Genomic DNA, 17,784 nt, shown 5'->3' with positions numbered 1-17,784 from the left:
TTTATCGATCACTAGCTTTGTTTGCATTAACTGTAATTATCCACCAATTTGCTGTTTTTTGTTCCACCAAAGCTGGAAACAATGATCTGTATTTATGTTGCACTCAGGTGTGAACAATCAACCCAAGAATTGTCATATTATTATAGTTGACTCAAGCTATAAAAGGAGGCATTCTGTGGCAGTTTAAGACTAAAAATGTGGCTAGAAAGAATGTAGATTGATGAGGAAAGTCAAACAACAGAATCTCTGTCCACAATCTATCAGTCTGGCTTGATAAAGTGGTGACTCTTCAAAAGCACCTTCCAAGCCATCACCTCAACCATCAAGAGCAGGTAAGTGTGAACACAGCATGCCAACTGTGAAATATATCGCATTGCTTCTTTGTTATTGATCAAAAGCCTGGAATTCGCTCCTGAATATTATTGCACACCAAATCATAATTGTGAAGCAATTTAAGAGGCAGCTCAGCACCACGTTTTCAAGGACAGTTTGGGAAGGGTTGTTGGCAGAGCCAATGATAGTCACATCTCATGAAATAATAAGCAAAGAGGCATGGACAGAGGATTGGCTAACCAATGATACAATTGGGATAAGGGGCATGTTCACGATAGCAAATCGTAACTGGTAGTGTGCCACAGGGATCAGCGCCGGGGCCAAAATTATTTACAAAATCTATTTGAATTCCTTGGATAAGTAAAGTGAATGCACTATTGCCAAGACTGCTGAAGAGACGGTTGATGGGAAGGCAGGTGGTAAGAATGACATGAAATATCTGGAGAGGGATATAGACAGGTTAAGCAAATGAGCAAACCTTTGGCAGACGGAATAGAATGTGGAGAAATGATGTTGTGCACTTTGCCAGGAGGAAAAGTGTTGAATGTCAAATGGAGAAAGCTGTTGCATAGAGGGATTTGGAAGCCCATATCCATGCATCTCTTCAGCCAAATTCAGTGAGTAGTCGGGAAGGCAAATGGGAGGTTGGCCTTTAAATAGAGTATAAAAGTAGGGAGGTTATAGTGAACCTATGTCAGGCATCAGTCAAGTCAGAACTGAACACTGGGAGGGTCCTTTACCTAAGGAACGATATACTGGCATTGGAGGCAGCCCAGAGAAGGTTGACCAGGATGATATCAGGGATGGAAAGAATATCATATGAAGAGAAGTGAATAGGTTGGGCCTGTACTTAATCGAAGTTAGAAGATTTAGAGGTAACCTTATTTTCACATAAAAGATTCTAAGGATACTTGACGGGCTTGATGTGGAAAAGTTTAGCTTTGTGGGTGAGTCTAGCACCAGAGGGAATAACCTGCAAATGAGGGATTGCATGTTGAAGACAGATAGGAATTGTTACTGAAGGCAGTAAATCTGTGGAACATGTTACGACAGAGTGTTGTTGAGCCTGGGTCGTTCAGTACATTCAAGGCTGTCAGATTTTTTTTTAACCAGTGAGGGAATTGAGGATTATGGGGAAATGGCAGGAAAGTGGAGTTGATCTTTACCAGAACAAACGTGATCTTAATAAACGGCAGAATTTATTCAATGCGGTGAATTGAATAGTAAGTAATAAAGGGGAAAAGGATACAACTGGCACCTACAGGCCAGTCAGTGTTGGAAAATTAGAGATTGGACAGAGTTGGTGGCATTTTGGCATTGTTACTGGATTTCAAATCTGGAGTTTCAAATTGATGCTGCTATGTCTCCGGTGAGCTTTGAAATCAATTAATATATCTGGAATATAAAGCTTATCGCTGCTTTGGTGATCTTAGCAATTGATATAAGGACCTATCTTGTTAGGGAAGGAAATCTTTAGTCCTTACCCAGCTAGGCGATTGTGTCACTCTTGATCCATGGTAATGTGATTTACTCGTAACTGCCCTCTGAAATGGCACTTGCTTTTTCTGGGAGATCAAGTGCCACATCCCATGAATGAATAAAGGAAAATATTCAGCAGAAAATTGCCACTGAAGTGAAGGTTATATAGTGATAATGGTTGAGTAACCCAGAGATCTATGTCTTCTGAGAACAAAAATTCAAATCCCATCATGGCAGCCAGTGGATTTTATGTTCAACTAATAAAAAGATCTGGAAGTGAGAGTTTGTCTCAGTACTGGCCACCAGGAAACCTTTATTGATGAAAACAATAAACTGCAGATGTTGGAGATCGGAAACAAAAGGCACCATTGCTGGGGCATCGCAGCAGGTCTGGCAGCATCTGTGGAGAGAAAACAGTTAGTGTTTTGAATCCAGTCACTTTTGAAGAGCCACTGGACACGAAACATTAATACTAATCTCTTTATAGACGCTGCCAGAATCGTTCGGTGTCTCCAACCATTATTGATTGATTGTTGTGAAATTATTCCTTTATGGAGGAAAATCTACCATTCATCAACCCTGTGTGTGCACAGCGACCATGTGATTCCAGATCTACTACAGTGTGGGGTTGACTCTCAGCTGCCTTCTAGCACGTAGTCAAGTACTCGGTCCAAGGGACATGAGGGACGGTGAGAAAATGTTGCACATGCTTGCAACAATCACATGTCACGATTTTGTTTACAAGAAAAGCATCGATTAATGAAGGACAGCCAAGACAAATTGCTATGGGAACGTCATGCCCAACGGATTTGATTTCCTTGTAGCAATACCATAAAATTGTAAGTATTTTTAAAAATCATCTTCAGAGGTTACATCACTATAGGAATACTGCATGCAATTCTGGCTGTTTGATAGGCGAAGGATGTTGTGAAATTTGAAAGGGTTCAGAAAAGATTTACAAGGACGCTGCCAGGGTTGGAGAGTTTCAGCGCGATGAAAAGGCTGAACAGACTGGGGTTATTTTCCCTGGAGCTTTGGAGGCTGAGAGGTGACTTTATAGATGTTCTTAAAATTATAAGGGGCATGGAAAACGACAAACAGGAAAGGTCTTTTCCCCGGGGTGGTGGCGGGGAGTCAAAAACTAGAGTGCATAGATTTAAGGTTAATAGCAAATGGAGTTTAATATAGATAACCGTGAGGTCTCACAGTTTGCATAGTCAAATCAAGGTAGGAGTTTCATGGTGAATGATTGGACCTGTAGTGGAACAGAGGGATCTCAGAGTAGGTTTACAGTTCACTGAAAGTGGAATCATAGGTAATAGTATTTCGGCACACCGGTGAGAGCGTTGAGTATACAAGCTGGGAATTTATGTTGCAGTTATACAGAATGTTGGTGAGGCTGCACTTGGAGTATAAAATAGATTCAGTGCTATATTTAAGGCAGGAAAGAATAACAAACATATCCTGATTAGAGAGACATAAATTATGTATCTAAATAAGATAGTGAATTAGAGTATAGATAAGTGCCAAATGATAATGTTCTTCCGACAAGCACCGAACTTGTTTCATTTGCAGTATTTCGAACCAAGAAATCTAGGGGTGCACGTTCATAGTTCCAAGAAAGTCGAGTTACACTTTGACAGGGTGGTGAAGAAGCCTTTCAGCCTGCTTCCATTCATCAATCCAAGTATTGAGCACAGGAGTTGGGACGTCTTGTTGCAGCTGTCACACATGCCACACAACACAAGTTATGACCCTGCCCTTCTCTGACTGACCATCCCTTTGAATATCAGGGGGAAGACACCCCTTTAATTGTGATGTTCAGGAAACATGCCTTACTTCAACAAAAAATGTGCTGTACTCACAGATGTTTGGACAGAGAAAGGAAGTTGCAGTCTGGGGTGAAGCTCAATCTTCATTCAGAAAGAGAGGAACGGCAGTAGCTTCATAAGCTCATGGTCCAACTTGTACATTCAGAAAATAGAGGGGCTTTGATTGGCAAGAGGACCCAGCAAATTCTGGTCCTTCAGGGCTCCCCATTGGTCAATCTCCAATAACAGCACTGCCTGGACTGGGTGACGTGAGCGATGGGAGACAGTCAGCCTGGAAATGCAGGAATGTCACTGCCAACCACCGCGAATCCAATTGGCTACCTAAGGTTTGCACGCGCGCATACACACACACACAGACACACACACACCATTGTGGGCATCACAATGCAAACGTAAGCCAACGAGCTTCAGCGGGAAACTGTCTGTTCTGGGCAAAATCTGGGAGCAAAGCAATGTTTCCCCCTTTCCATTCCTCATCCTGGGAGGGCGAGAGAGGGGGGAGGCACTGTTCACTTGCAGTAACTGGAGACAGAGAGTATGAATCCAAACAGGGAGCAGACTCTGCAAAGGTCGGTTTCAGTCGGCTTCTTCTGGAATATTGTGTGCAATTCTGGTCTCCCTCCAATAGGAAGAATATTGTGAAACTTGAAAGGATTCAGAAGAGATTCAGAAGGATGTCACCACGGTAAGAGGGTTTGAACCACAGGGAGAGGCTTTGAATCACAGGGCGAGGCTGAATAGGACAGGGCTGTTTTCCCTGGAGCATCGCAGGCTGAGTGATTTTTTTTAATAAAATAGGTTTATAAAAGCTTGAGGGGCGTGGATGGGGTGACAAGGTCTTGTCCCTGGGATGGGGGAGTGCAGAACTAGAGGGCATGGGTTGAGGGTGAGAGGGGAAAAAATTAAAAGGGATCTTGCAGTCAACCTTTTCATGCAGAGGGTTGTGCTTGTATGGAATGAGCTGCCAGAGGAAGTGGTGGAGGCTGGTGGAGGCATCTGGATGGGTATATGAATAGGAAGGATTTAGAGGGATATGTGCCAAGTGTTGGCAAATGGGAAAATATTAATTTTGGATATCTGGTCGGCTTGGACAATTTAGATTGAAGAGTCTGTTTCTGTGCTTTACGTCTCTGACTCTGAATGGTGAAAAGTATTGGCATTCGTTGAAACATTTATGCACCAGGAAATTGTAAGAGGGTAAACATAAGCCTCATGTCATTGATCCATGAATCCTGGTGCAGTATGGATGTATTTCCAGTGATAGAGACAGTATGACATGGAAGGAGTCCAAAACGACGGCTTCTTTTACAAAGATTCCCACGTAAATCCGAGTCTTCTGGGAATCTAAGATAACCGTGCCTTAATATAAGATAGGTAAGTCTGGGGTATCTGGTACATATTCGATGGAATGTTTGTGGCTCTAAAAGCCTGGTTTGCAGTTGTTTCTGGGCTCATAATATTGTACTGCAGCATATTGTATATCTTCAATAAGAACGTCAATACCGAAATAGATGTCCATTCAGCAACTTGAGTCCATGTGAACTCTTCATGGAGCATGCAATCCATCACATTACCCAGCTGGTATACATTTACATATAGATCAGCACAAAGATCTTGGGTATGAAGAAAGGAATGAATGTTTAGGATGTAGGTTTGCTCGCTGAGCTGCAGGTTTGATATCCAGGTAAGAATGTTCCACAAAAACTAGAATAATTTGTTCTGATTTTCTATTGTGGACTGACAGCGATGACCTTTGCAATCTCTTTTTACAGGAATATTATAAGAGAAGAATTTGAAGGTAGAAATCTCAGACCAAACATCACATCAAAGTCTGACAGTCACGTGACTCACCAGGACTTGGATATTAATGGCCTTGAAACAAGGATGAGGCGGTATGTCTGCTTAGTAAGGTTGGAAACGTCAGGGTGACTGGAAACTCAGAGTCTCACATACCAGAGTAGTGACTGGAACATGCTTTACAGACTGAATGAGAGTGTTCCAATTATCAGAAGGTTCATCAGTAACTTCATACACATGCTGTAAGTGTGAGCGAGTTTTCAACTGATCGTTGAACCTGGTAAACGAGGACACCTGCACCATGGAGAAACCGTGGAAATGCAGGGAGTGTAAGGACAGTTTCCCTTCCCCGCCTGCACTGGACATTCATCAGCATTTGCACACTGGGCAGCGGCTGTTCACCTGCACTCAGCGCGGGAAAGGATTCACTCAGTCGCATCACCTCCTGGTCCACACCGGGGAGAAACCGTTCATCTGCCCCATATGCTGAAGCAGATGAAGGACATTTTTTGAAAAATCCTGGATGGAGCATACTGCAGGTATACCTGAAATAGATACATTTGTCTCTGTCCCACTGAGTCTCCAGCACAGGGCCAGGCCGGGCAGCTCAATTGGTCTCTGTCAGTGTTTATTCTCCACCTGAGCCTCCATCCACACACCCCTCTTCATTGCCTCTCATCTCCCCTCCATCAGCATAAAGGTAACCCCCACCTTTCGAAAATTAACTTTACACTACTTGACCTTTACGAAAGACCTACATTAATAATTGTTTTCACAAACCAAAAGAAATCCGAAGAGGATTTTCGCTTTTACACAGAAAGGCATAATCTAAATTTGTTCATGGTAATTGCTTCTTCGCTTTACTCCATGCCAGCTTAGGAAAGGTTTCATAGGAATGCTGTACTTTCAGATAGTGGGGGGAACCTGTAGTGGGGCGGCACGGTGGCTCAGTGGTGAGCACTGCTGCCTCACAGCACCAGGGATCCAGGTTCGATTTCTGTGGAGTTTGCGCATTCTCCCCGTGTTTACGTGGGGTCCCTCCCACAATCCAAAAATGTGCAGATTAGATGAATTGGTCATGCTAAATTGCCCATAGTATTAGGTGCATTAGTCAGGGGTAAATATAGAATAGGGGAATGGGTCTGGCTGGGTTTCTCTTCCGAGGGTTGGTGTAGATTTGCCGGGCCGAAGAGCTTGTTTCCATACTGTAGGGAATCTAATACACTGAACCTGCTCTTTATTGCCCAGGTATGGTCTCTGTTCTTCTGTTCACCTCCCGTTCATGTGTCTATCAAGATATACCTTAAACGTTGTTAAGGAGCCTGCCTCCACTAACTGCACTGACAGGGCGTTCCAGGAACCCCCCCCCCCCCACCACCCCTCTGTGTGAATCCCCACCACCACAAACTCTCCCCAGACAGTCCCCTCTCGTCTCGAACCTGTGCCCTCTTTTATGTGACCTTTCCAGCCTGGAGGGAAAAACAAACCTATGACTATCATAGAATCCATCCAGGGTGGAAAAAGACGATTCAGCCAAACAAGTCAACAGCGACCCTCCAAAGATTAACCTCCAGGGACTCATTCCCCTACCCCATTACTCTATATTTACCCCTGACTAATGCACCAGACATACACATCTCTGAACACTGAGGCAATTTACACACAGACAATCCAACTTAACCTGCCTATCAGTGGACACTATGGGTAATTTAGCATGGCTCATCCACCCTAACCGACACATTTTTGGAATGTAGGAGGAAGCCCATGCAGACATGAGGTGCAGGGAGAATGTGCAAACTGCACACAGACAGTCACCTAAGACTGAAATCGAACTCGGGTCTCTGGCACTGTGAGGCATCAATGCAAACCACTGAGCTACCCTGCCACCCCTGTCCAGCCAATCTGTGCCTCATCATTTTGTTGAGGTCTCCCCTCAGCCTCTGTCTTTCCAGAGAAACAATCCAGGTTTATGCCACATCTCCTCATAATAAGAGCCCTTCAGACCTGGCAATGTCCTGGTGAACCTTGTCTGCACCCTCTGCCAGATCACCCACACCCTTCCGGTAGTTTGGCGACCAGAACTGCACGTAGTATTCCGAATGTGACCAGAATAAATAGCTGTAACATAACTCGCCAACTCTTACACTTAAGGAAGCGTGCTGTGTTTCTTCTTGACCACCGTACCCACCTGCATTACCACTTCCACGGATCTATATGCCCAAATCCTTCTGTATGCTAGTGCTGCTATGAGTTCTGCCATTTATCATACAATTCTTATATTTCCTTCGTCTCTATCCAGCTTCACCCTATTTTTTTTCTCTTCATCTCCCCCCACCCCTATCCCCAAACCCTCCACACATCAGCATATCATAAGATCATAGGATGTTCTTCATATGTTTGATCTTTCATTCCTGGGCCATTCTCAAGAACCTTCTCTGAACATGTTCAAGGGCTATCCTTCCTGAAATATTTACGGCAAAACTGCATTCAGTACTCCAATTGTGGCCTGACCGGAGCCTTACAGAGCCTCAGACGTACATCCCTGCTTTTATATTCAAGTCTAATCAAAATAAATGTCATCATTGCATTTGCCTCCCCAACTAGTGACTCCACCTGCAAGTTTACCTTGAGAGAATCCTGGAGTAGAACTCCATAGTTCCTTTGCACATCAGATTTCTGAATTTTCTCCCCATAATCCTTCTGTTCCAGAGCAGCAGCAGAGATTTCCAGACACATTGATTGTTTTCAGGGATACCAAGGGATCTTGGGAATTACCAATATCCCAGGAGGAGGCAGAGAGAAATGTGGTGCGGTCCTGTAAACTCCAGAACTTTCCAAACTGCCTGAGTCAGCAATAACTCTTTCTGGACCAAGAAACAAAAGGGCCACTGAGAAACTGTTACGTCATAAGACCTCAGAAGCAGAAATTAGGCCATTCAGCCCATTGAGTCTGCTCCACCATACAATCATTCTAAAGTATCAAGGATTACGGGGAGTTTGGGTTAAGAAACTTATCAGCCATGATTGAATAGTGGAGCAGACTCAATGGGCTAAATGACCTAATTTCTGCTGGTGAACCATCCCGGGGAAGAAGGACGCAAAACAACGAGCTGCGATAAGTATTTAATAACCTCATGAAAAAGGACAATTAAGTCTGTCTGTGAAAGGAAGACCCTAACATAATGGAGTTTACTGCAGGACAGGCTATTTCAAACAAACCGCTAAACCTCGAGGATAAGACCTGAGATCTCCAGAAGTGTGGGGAGGTGGTATTAGAATCTGAAGAATTGTCACACCACAGATTTGAAAGTGAGGAATCTCCACCAGAATTTAACTCCAGAAAGATGCAGCAGCAGTACTTGGAAGAACAACACTGCAGTGAATCCCTGGACACTTCCAGAGACAGATGTGTCGGAGGAAACTCAGTAAAATTCTGCCATCGATTGGGTGATAGTCACGTTGAGGGTGAGGTTGAACTTGGTTACTTGAGAGGTTTTATTTTTGGTTGCTACATACAATAAAGTGTAAATCATTGTTTCAGCAGTTGATGCTATGTGCAGTTTCTGAGTCAGGAGCCAAATTAAGGCAATTCACCCACAACCACAGCCAGAGGCTGGGATTAATATTGACTCCATTGCATTCAGCAGGACATCACGTCAATACTCTTATAAAGCAAAGGATGACACCACTACCCTAGATCTCAAACCGAAACACCCAGTGGAGCGCATCGCCCCATAATCTGTAAAATTAGCATGATAAGTAGTGTAGCCTGCTCTAGTGATAAAAATAAATCCCCAACACATTAAAATCAACAATCAGCAATTTATTTATCCAAGTCTCACGGTGTACAAATGAACAAAACTATTGACAAACTGGATACAGGCCAGGAGCAGATGGGTGGCACTAGTTTAGTTGGGGATCATAGACTGGTTGGTCTGAAGGGTCTGTTTCCAGGCTGCATGTCTCCATAGCACGGAATGAATGGGGATCCTTCCCAAAGACGGTAAAGGTTTCAAGCACCACCTGAGGCAAATGTGTGGACTCCCTCCAAATAACTGAGGGCAGTGGGGCACTGTGAGGCTTGGTCGATCAGACAGTCAGTCAGCAAGTTCTCTCTGGGAGACTTGTCTCAAGAAAGTAAGTGGTTTCCTGTCCTCCCAGCCAGATTATCCAGTTTGGATTAGGTCCTATATTTCCAACAAAACAGGGAGACAGGGCAGTGAAGAAGGCTTTAAGCACACTGGCCTTCATCAGTCAGGGCATTGAGGAGAGACGTTGGCAAGTTATGTTGCAGTTAATCCGGATTTTGATGAGGCTGCATTTGGAGTATTGTCATCAATTTTGATCACCTTGCTATGACAAAAATGTTATTAAACTTGGAATAGTGCTGAAGACATGTACAAAAATACATACTCAGGACTCAAGGGTCTGAGTAAAAGGGAGAGGTTGGACAAGCTAAGACGTTTTTGTTTCGAGCATTAGAGACTGAGGGGGGATGGGGCCTTATCGAAGTGAAGAGATCATGAGAGACATGGAGAGGGTGAATGCACTCAATCTCCCAGGGGTTGGGGAATTGAGGGCTCGAGGGCTTCAGTTTAAGGTGAGAGGAGAAAGAATAAAAGGGAATGTGAGGGGCAACTTTTTAACGCAGATGGTGGTACACATATGAAAGGAACTGCCAGCAGAAGTGGTTGAGGTGGATACAGTAACAACATTGAAAAGGCTTTTGGACAAATACGTGTATAGGAAAGGTATGGAAGAAAATGGGCCAAGTGCAGGGAAATGGGCTTAGTATTGATGGACAGTTTGGTCAGCGTGGACCATGTTGGGACGAAGGGCCTGTCTCCTGCTGTAGGACTCTATGATTCACGTCTCTTTGTCGGTCCAACACTTAGAGTTTCCAAATGAACATCTCACTAAATCAGGCCGAATAAAATCCAATCTCATTCGTCAACTCTGATGCAGAGGTGCTGGTGTTGAATTGGGGTGGATAAGGTCAGAAGTCATACGGCACCAGATGAAGTGATGAAGGAGCAGCACTCATGAAAGAGCAATGCTCCTAACGCTTGTGATTTCAAATAAACCTGTTGCACTGTAACATGTTGTCGTGTGACTTCCGACTTCTTCAACTCTGGGTTTGTCTCAAATTTGATGGGATACTTTGTCCAACTCGGCATATTTAAACTGTATCGCTACGAAGATTTTTTTTTCGATTAGATTAGATTCCCTACAGCATGGAAACAGGTCCTTTGGCCCAACAAGTACACACTGGCCCTCCGCAGAGTAACCCAGCCAGACCCATTCCCATATCCCAATTCCTCTACATTTACCCCTGACTAATGCACCATACCAACACATCCCTGAACACTATGGGACAATTTAGATGGGCCAATCCATCCTAAACTGCACATCTTTAGACTGTGGGAGGAAACCAGAGCACTCAGAGGTAACCCATACAGACGTGGGGGTGTATCGTGCAAGCTACACACAGACTGTCAATCGCAGGGTAGAAGTGAACCAGGTCAGCACAGTGAGGTAGTGGTGCTAACCACTGAGTCACCGTGCCATCCGTGAGCCACCATAGGGTGGGCTGGGGGTGGGGTGGGTGGGGGGTGGTTGAATCCAGCACAAAATAAAAAAAGACCACTGACTCTCAGTCAGAATGGGCAGGAGGTTCAGCCCTGGGGGTGACCCACTGCAGCGTCACTGGTGGAATCTGATTGTTGGGTGCGCTGGTGCCCCCGCTGATGCCTCCACAAGTTGCAGGACAATGTGAACCTCCACCCGCAGGCGGGGCAGGCAAACGGCCTCTCCCGGTGTGGACCCATTGTTGGGCCAGCAGTTTGGAGAAACGAGTGTATCCCTTCCCGCACTCGGGGCAATTGAATGGCCTTTCCCTGGTGTGGACCCGCCGGTGGGACAACAGATCAGAAGAATTGCTGTAAGCTTTCCTGCATTATGGGCAGCTGTAGGGCTTCTCCCCAGTGTGGAACTGCTGATGGGCCAGCAGCCTGGAGGAATCGCTGAAGACCTTCCCACACTCTGGGCGGCTGAAGGGCCACTCCCCCGTGTGGATGCACTGGTGCCTCAGCAGGTTGGAGGAGTCGCTGAAGGCCTTCCCACACTCGGGACAGCTGAATGGCCTCTTCCCCGTGTGGGCTCGTTGGTGATTCAGCAGGTCTGAGGAATTGCTGAAGGCCTTCCTGCACTCATGGCAACTGAAGAACCTCTCTCCTGTGTGGAATCGCTGGTGAGTCAGGAAGTTGTCCACCCAAGTGAACCCTTTCCCACACACGGAGAAGTAAAACGTCGTCTCACCATACTGAATATGCTGGTGGGCAAGCAGGACACAGGAGCAAGTAAAGCCCTTCGCCCGCCTCGGGGCAGGAGAACGCCCTCTCCCCAGTGTGATTGCACTAATCAGCCTCCAGGACAGATGGGACACGGAAGCCCTTCCCGCAGTCGCCACGCTTCCATGATTTCTCAACGTGGCGGGATTCCTCGGGTTTCTCCATGGCCGAAGCTTCAGCTGCACACAAACGTGTGTACAGCCCCTCCCCGCTGTGAATTCCTCTTTCCAGTCCTATCACTTTTTCAGGCTCCACACTCTGTGCTCTGCAACAGTAGGGTCTCTCAATCAGTCCCACTGATGCTGAAACTCATATTCAAACAGGAACCAAAAAGAAAGCTTTCCTCCTTCCATAGAATCATTGTTGAAAATCGTGTGCAATCTTCTTCATTTGAAAGAGCAGAAATTGCGCCCCACTGAGCCTCCCGTACCAGGGGCGTTCTGTCCTTGTTACGGTTGGAGGGGTGGGGTCTGAGGGCGGAGGTGTGGGATGTGGACGAGATGCATTGGAGGGCATCTTTAACCACGTGGGAAGGGAAATTGCGGTCTCTAAAGAAGGAGGCCATCTGGTGTGTCCTATGGTGGAACTGGTGCTCACCTTCCACCCTACAAACCTTCGCATCAGCCAAATCATCCAACGGACATTTCCGCCACCTCCAAAAAGACCCCACCACCAGGGATATATTTCCCTCCCCACCCCTTTCCTCCTTCCGCAAAGACCGTTCCCTCCGTGACTACCTGGTCAGGTCCACACCCCCCTCCCATTCTGGCACTTTCCCCTGCCACCGCAGGAACTGTAAAGCCTGTGCCCACACCTCCTCCCTCACCTCTATCCAAGGCCTTAAAGGAGCCTTCCACATCCATCAAAGTTTCACCTGCACATCCACCAATATCATTTATTGTATCCGTTGCTCCCGATGTGGTCTCCTCTACATTGGGGAGACTGGGCGCCTCCTAGCAGAGCGCTTTAGGGAACATCTCCGAGACACCTGCACCAATCAACCAAACCGCCCCGTGTCCCAACATTTCAACTCTCCCTCCCACTCTCCCAAGGACATGGAGGTCCTGGGCCTCCTTCACCGCCGCTCCCTCACCAACAGACGCCTGAAGGAAGAACGCCTCATCTTCTGCCTCGAACACTTCAACCCCAGGGCATCAATGTGGATTTCAACAGTTTCCCCATTTCCCCTTCCCCCACCTCATCCTAGTTTCAAACTTCCAGCTCAGTTACAGTCTCCTTGACTTGTCCGGACTTCTCCGACCTGTCTATCTTCTTTTCCACCTATCCACTCCACCCTCTCCACCTTGACCTATCACCTTCATCTCCTCCCCCACTCATCCATTGTACTCTATGCTACTCTCTCCCCACCCCCACCCTCCTCTAGCTTATCTCTCCACGCTTCAGGCTCACTGCCTTTATTCCTGATGAAGGGCTTTTGCCCGAAACGTCGATTTCGCTGCTCGTTGGATGCTGCCTGAACTGCTGTGCTCTTCCAGCACCACTAATCCAGTATTTGGTTTTCAGCATCTGCAGTCATTGCTTTTACCACGTGACCCATGCCGAATACATATTCATGTTCCTGGGGCCAGCATCATTATTGTGTCACAATAGCTGCTGGCCATCACTGCAGAAGTCCTATGACGTCGTATTGCGGCTGGAATTTCTGAGGACAGTTTTTTCAAGAGGGTCAGGCAGCCCTTCATCGGGGCTTCCCTTCCTTCCACTTAAGTTCAAGGCCTATCCAACCGAAATTCCTCAGGTATGTTTAAAAGCACTTTTTCCCGATGTTGGCTAATGATTTCTGCAGACATTTGGTAAAGTTTGAACACGGTGAGAGCCATCGGCTTCTCAATCTCGTTCCCGAATTGCTCAACCAACACTTAAAGCAGTGATAATGATGCAAAACCACCGTATGATTACGGCCGAGAAAGATTGTATTCCGCTCAGTCAGTTCATGTTTCTAAAGAGAGACAAAAGTGACAATGCAAGTGAAACGAACTAAATTGCAGACAGGCTGCCATACCACTCTGTTTGCATCCCCACACAGGGGTGATTTCTGTGACATGGGTGTGTCTGCAGTGTCTGTGGTCAGACCGTTTACAATGAATGTCCCAGCCTTTATTTTGATAAAGTCACACTGATAGAGGACAATTGTTATTTCAGTAATTGTAGTCCGAAGCTGGAATTCGCTAACACTCGGGATTCGTGATCTTACTTTTTTTTTACATCTCAGACTCTTTGGTGCAGTTAGTCAGGAAGTCCGGCTGTTCACCAAAATAGTTGTAAATCGAAATGGAGCAAAATTATAGAATTAGGGCCAGACTTTTCAGGGTACATGTTCAGAAGCACTTCTACACATTGAGTTTGTCAGATGTTTGGAATTATCCTACATAAACGGCCGTGGGTACAGGATCATTTGTCAACTTTAAATCAGATTTTTTTTTGTTCAGGAAAGGCATTAAGGGACATGGGCCAAAGACAGACAAATGGAGTTAGGCCTCTGATCAGCCATGATTTCTTTGAACGTTGGAACACGTTTGAGGGGCTAAATGGCCTACTCATATTCCGATGTTTCTATAATCTTAACTGTTTCCTTATTGCACATTTCCGGCCTGTTATTGGGGATACAATCTGCAAGACAATATTCTCCAATTATTAGTTGTTCCGGAAATATCGAATACAGACACACCCAGGCATCTTATACCAATATTCGAAACAACAAAGTCACAGAACAGATAACTGATTGAATTCCTGCATTTGAATCTTTAGAAGCGTAATGTTCTTGGTTTCCTGATAATGATTCGCTTTCCTCAGTCCCAGATGGAACAACACAAGAAAAAATAGAAAAGCAGCAATGTTCTGGTCCTATAATCTCCAATCTTCTGCTGCCAGTGAAAAACAACAATGCAACTTAAATCAGGGTCGACTATAACCCGGGCTTAATCTCCCAATGAACCGAGCACAGGCTCAGCGAAACTGAGGGAGATTATGTCCTGATCACGAAACCTGCGACCAGCGTTGGCAAAGGCCCAAGGAGTCACCCATAAAAGTCAGTCATCTACTTTCTAAACGTACTCAACTGCCGACTTCCTTTATTTTATTGACCTTTGCAAATCTGAAATTGAGAATTGGGGATGTGTGGTAGCGAGTGGCTGTTTGTGTGTCAGGTATGCCTGTCAGTTTTGTTGATATTGAAGAGAATTTGCTTTCAAAATAAAGGCAACAAAAAACAGACAAACAAGTTTGCATCCAAGAAGAGAAGCTGAAGAACTGGATGTCAGCGTTGAGAAAGAAGCAAAAGGGAAGTGGAATCTCAATGATTTTCCTGATTTTTGAGCAGAAAGCGTTGGAGCTGTAGACTTCTGCTGATCAATGTATTTATTTTCGTGGATTTTAAGAAGTTATTTTGCCTTGACAAAAGAACTGGTCACACCCTGAGTATATGTTCGAATACCTCAGTAGTAGAACAAAAGATTTTTATTCTGAGGTCGTGAGTTTGACACTCATATTGAACAATGTTCCCGTGAAACTTTGCTTTTTGTGCGGAACATTCGCTCTTTCTTCAACTGACAATCTAATCATATTCAAAATGAATTTTACTCCCGTTCGTTTTCTTCCTGTCCCCGTTGCTCGGTTATGAGGGAAATCTGAGAGTGAATGGAAGACAAGTTTGAAGGTGTGGCTTAACGGTTTCACTTGAAAATTGGTTCTATTCATGTCTCGAGGCCAGTAAATGGCTCAATCATAGCATACAACGGTCAAGTGCTATGGGAATCAATACCTGTCCATATTAACGTACACTGAAATGAGTAAGATGTGATTCATTTCGAGGAAAGAAATTAGGAAACTTCGTCACCCAGATTATCTCAGAGCAATCGTTGGCTATGGTACGTTTTATGTAAAGCTCATGGAATCACTGGATTGTGACTTGATCTGGTACTCAGGCCTTACTTCGTGACACGAATGTATTTTGTTATCGAATTGCTACATAAGTTGCGGAGCAATTCCTGTACATAGAGATGAGGAGTGTTGAACCAATAAGACAAGACGACTGTGCTAAATCAGAACTGTTACCAAATACATTTACCAATCTATGTTCATCCTATCGATTGTCTTAGCATCACCAACACTTCTCATCAAACTAACTCGAGAGACATTCATCACAATTTTCTGTGAATACTTCTACATTAGCTTTGCTGAATGAACCCCAAATTTCTTGAAGTGGCTTATTTTCGGCCCTGATTATTAATCTCTCTACGCACGGAAATGGATCCTTCCCAGCCGCTCTATCTCTCATCAATGTGTGTCGTTCAATTCGATCTCCCATCAGCCTCCTCTGTCCTGATCAAATCCAGGGGAACAGGAAACGTTGGGGCTATGGTGCGGAAAGGACAAGCCCTATGCTCACCTTTCCGGTTAGAACAATTCCATGAGAAAGTTTAGGCCACAATTTCGGGCGTGTAATTGTGGACGAACACTTATGATGCTGGCGTAGACATCCTTTGGGGCTCCCCCGCCCAGGGTGGGTACCTGCTGACTATGCTTTCTTCGCTGGCGATTTTAAATGACTTCCTGTTGGTTGCATTATCGCTCAAGCTTCACAAAACCCGTCTCAATAATGTCACGTTTTCTCATGTCTGGAAATTTATTTCCGTGCAGGAAACTCGGGTTCTGAACAAACAACGTCCGAGACTCAATACGTCAGCTCTGTTTACCTTTCCACAGATGCTGATCGAACCGTTGGCTTTCTGCAGTATTCTCTGTGTTTATTAGGCACAAGTGCTGCATTTCATTCAAGAACTTCAATCCCTGTCCTCTGGTAACTGACACTGGTCAGTGCCAATTGGTTCTTCTGATCATTAATCTGCCCATTCCCACCGCTTCTTCTCCCATCATGACCAACAGCCCCAGGAAATCTCCAGTTAACTTTCTTTGCTCCAAATTGAACATTCCCAACCTTGGGCATGTCTCGCCAACATGGAAATTCCTCATCCCTGGAAACGAAATGTGGCGTACACTTGGGAAGAGATTTTGGCAAAATATTGTCAGTTAGGATATGGAAAAATGTTCATGAAGCAAAACAGAAATCCCAGTCTCCAGCTTTGTGAACCTTGAGAAACTCTTTGGGAAGTGGATTTAAAGGAGAATGAAAGATGACCTGTCCGATTGAGCAGAGACAGTCCAGACACCGTCCCCTTGTTGAAGAGGCCGGGAGGTTGACTCTGATGTTCTCGAGACATGAACTGATCTGAGACATTGAAAGAATTGTCGTTCCTGCACATCAGGAATTCAAACCCCTTCTCGCCTCCGAGCCAATGAGAGAACTCGGGAACAGGCAAAACGCTGAAAGGCTGGAAGGGCGACGGCCCCGGAGTAAGAAAGCTAGTTCCTCGTGACATGGATGTGTCTGCAGACTGTCCCCGGTATCTCCACAAGAGATCTCCCGGGCTTGATTATGGAAAAGTAAAACTGATAGACGACAATTGTAATTCTCGGCGGGGAGGCTGAATTATGAATTCACTAATAGCCTCCCCTAAGCGATGGCGAAGCCCACCCACCCGCCTGTCTCTGTGGCGCAATTGGTCAGCGCGTTCGGATGTTAACCGAAAGGTTGGTGGTTCGAGCCCACCCAGGGTCGGTGTGTTTGCTGCTCTTCCTTGGCTTCGAAACAGTGCGCTTTTGATGGGGTCGAGAAAATGATCCCCAAACGGAAATCTTCTCCACAAGGGGGTTCTGAATTGAATTAATGTCGAACGGAAGGGACTGCGGATGCTGAGAAGACGAGACCGAAAGAGAAACTCGGTAGGTTTGACAGTACCTGTCGGGGAAACCAGAATTCTGAAATGTTGTCTCTGATTCTCTTTCCACAGACGTTGCCTGACCTTCTCAGTTCCTCCTGCAATTTCTCGTTTTGGTTTTTACTGAAAGTTCATTTCATCTTTTGGGATGAAACAACTGTATTAGCCGTAGGCAGATATATAACCCTTTCGAAT

The sequence above is a fragment of the Chiloscyllium punctatum genome, chromosome 36 (genome assembly GCF_047496795.1).
Source record: "Chiloscyllium punctatum isolate Juve2018m chromosome 36, sChiPun1.3, whole genome shotgun sequence".
In the NCBI taxonomy this organism is placed as follows: domain Eukaryota; kingdom Metazoa; phylum Chordata; class Chondrichthyes; order Orectolobiformes; family Hemiscylliidae; genus Chiloscyllium; species Chiloscyllium punctatum.
This window is presented reverse-complemented; position numbering follows the sequence as displayed.